The sequence below is a fragment of the Arachis ipaensis genome, chromosome B03 (genome assembly GCF_000816755.2).
Source record: "Arachis ipaensis cultivar K30076 chromosome B03, Araip1.1, whole genome shotgun sequence".
Taxonomy (NCBI): Eukaryota; Viridiplantae; Streptophyta; class Magnoliopsida; order Fabales; family Fabaceae; genus Arachis; species Arachis ipaensis.
The window spans coordinates 91,821,879-91,824,959 of record NC_029787.2 but is presented as its reverse complement, the minus strand read 5'-3'; positions in this window follow the sequence as shown (position 1 = coordinate 91,824,959).

Genomic DNA, 3,081 nt, shown 5'->3' with positions numbered 1-3,081 from the left:
TTTGTATGCATTGTATGCAAAAAAAGACTGGGAACGAAAAAAAATTTTGGCCTATACCTTAGAGACAAAAATCGTACTTAACCCTAAAAATTACCTACCAATGAGTAGGTCAATAAAGGTCATACTATTACTATTAAATATCAATCAGATCTAGAAGGACGATTTTAAAACTTAGTTTCAAACCTTAGGAATGATTTTGTATGCAAAAAAAGACTGGGAACGAAAAAAAATTTTGGCCTATACCTTAGAGACAAAAATCGTACTTAACCCTAAAAATTACCTACCAATGAGTAGGTCAATAAAGGTCATACTATTACTATTAAATAGGTCCTTGTTCAATCAGATAAAATGATGTTCTGGCATTAAATTGGTCAAAGACTTATCGTCTTGATTACTTGTGTATGAATGTTATATTCACACATTATCCTAAGACGTGTTGTTTATCTTGCCATATTGCTAGCAAAATTTAGGATTTGCAACTAGCAACATCTATTGCTATTTTGTTATTCAAGTTCATCTACTTTACTCTAAATAATTTTAGATTAATTTTTTTTTATTTTTTTTATTTTTTAAATTATAGAAGAATGAACAAAAATACACCTAAAAGTTCATATGCTGGTCACAGTTACACCTAAATCATTGATGAGTCACGCTTGCACACCATTTATTTACTCCAACGGACACATTTACCATATCGACTATCGACGTGTGTCATCGTTAGTTTTAGTGCACACATGGGGGACTATGGACTATGCTGGCACTGTCACTATCACTGTAAGTAATATGTCTCCTTTGTTGCCAACTCAGATTAAATAATCTAATTTTATATTTAAATTATTAAGAAAATTAAATTTAAAAAAATGAAAAGAATTGAAATATGAATAGCCAAGTTCACTTAATTTGTTGTTCAACGTAAAAGACTTTGCACTTTGAAAGAGTTAGAAAGCCCTAGCAGAGAGACAATGTTAGTAAAGTGAAGACATCGTTGGATTGAACATTAGAGGAGTTCTTTGCTAGTTTACTCGAAGAAGGCAAGTCAGACCACAATAGCGGCGATCACACACTGGAGATATCGAGGGAGAAAGGATCAAAAGGTACTAACTTTCCTAGTTCCTACTATGCCGATTATGATTGAAAATGCTGTTAGGTTTTCGTTTTGTTACAATTTAGTGATTGTTATAAAGATTAGGTTTTTCTGGATTTAGTAGTGATTATGAGTTTTATTTTCTCCGTAGATGTCAAGCCACATTCCGTAAATGTCAAGTTACATCACGTTCATGTATCACCATAGGAGAATGATGGAGAAATTCAAAGAAATTTTGGTATACACTGGAGGTGAAGTGTCATTAATATCCAGAGTCAATATCGATACACTGAATCTTTTTTCATGGAGGGTTATTCAAGGACTTGGGATATATACAAGGTTGCGAGAACTGAACCGATCAATAAACTGGTTGAATGACATGTTCAATGATTTAATGGTCTAACCAGAGTCAAACCGTGATTGAATCGATTTAATTAAATATAAAATAAAATTATTAAAAATTTAACCATCCTCAACGTATCAACAACCATCCCAGAACAAGAATAGAAGACACCTCAACATATAAATAGCTATACCAGAACAAGTCATACCAGAACAAGAATCGAAGGCAGTCAACAAGAAAAGCTAACGAACATAACAAATTCAAGAACACACTAAACTCAAAAAAATTAACAATCAATAATAACTACCTCAGAAAATTAACTCAGACACACAACAATTAACTTAGAAAACAAGAATAGCTAAAAATAAATTCCACAACATAAAGAACAGAGGTGAGGAGAGGGACCACGATGGACACATGAGACAGAGTGTGGCGAACTGGAGCAGGGAGGGCCATCCCTCTTGAAATTTCCTTATGCCAGTTCTCTCTCTGCACTTTTTGGAGTTCGAGTGGAAGTTTCCCGGTTCAGGTACGACCAAGACAAACTTTACTCCCAAGCTTCGAAGAGCCTAACAAGCTCAGATTGGTCAGCCTTGGAGCGCGGCAGAACAGGGACCGTGCGATGGAGGAACGAGATGGAAGAGACGAGCTTGAGTAATGGTGACGGCAGAACAAAGGAGACAGAAGAGTCAAGTGGCAACACGAAACGCGTTGCAACGGAGAAGACAAGCTTGAGCAGTCGGGATGGCGACTGGAGCATATGCGACGGCGGCGGTCAGATAGCTGTGGACGTGAGAACGTGAGATTTCGGCGATGAAAAAGGCGGCGGGTGAGTTTGAACTTCGAAGGAGAATGTTGGCTGGGTTCTGGTGCACGAAATTGTGATCTCTGGTAATGGCTCCAAAAACTTGGTGCTCTAATCTCAATTCATAATTTGTCACAACTTCGATACAACTAACCAGCAAGTGCACTGGGTCATCCAAGTAATAAACCTTACGTGAGTAAGGGTCGATTCCACGGAGATTGTTGGTATGAAGCAAGCTATGGTCACCTTGTAAATCTCAGTCAGGCAGATATAAAATAGTTATGGAGTTTTCGAAATTTTGAACTCCACTTTGCAACTTGTTTCTGGCGCTGGACGCCAGAATTGGGCAAAGAGCTGGCGTTGAACGCCAGTTTGCGTCATTTAAACTTGGGCAAAGTATGGACTATTATATATTTCTGGAAAGCCCTGGATGTCTACTTTCCAACGCAATTGGAAGTGCGCCATGTTGAGTTCTGTAGCTCCAGGAAACCCATTTTGAGTGCAGGGAGGTCATAACCGCTCAGTCTCAAGTTTTCACTTGACACCTACACGCCACAAGCACATGGTTAGGGACAGCTTGGTTTAGCCGCTCAGGCCAGGATTTTATTCCTTTAGGCCCTCCTATCCACTGATGCTCAAAGCCTTGGGATCCTTTTTATTTGCCCTTGCCTTTTGGTTTTAAGGGTTATTGGCATTTTGCTCTTGCCTCTTGGTTTTAAGAGCTTTTGGCTTTTTCTGCTTGCTTTTGCTCTTTTTTTTTTTCTGCAAGCTTTATTCTTTGCTGCTTTTTCTTGCTTCAAGAATCATTTTCATGATTTTTCAGATTATCAAATAACATGTCTCCTTGTT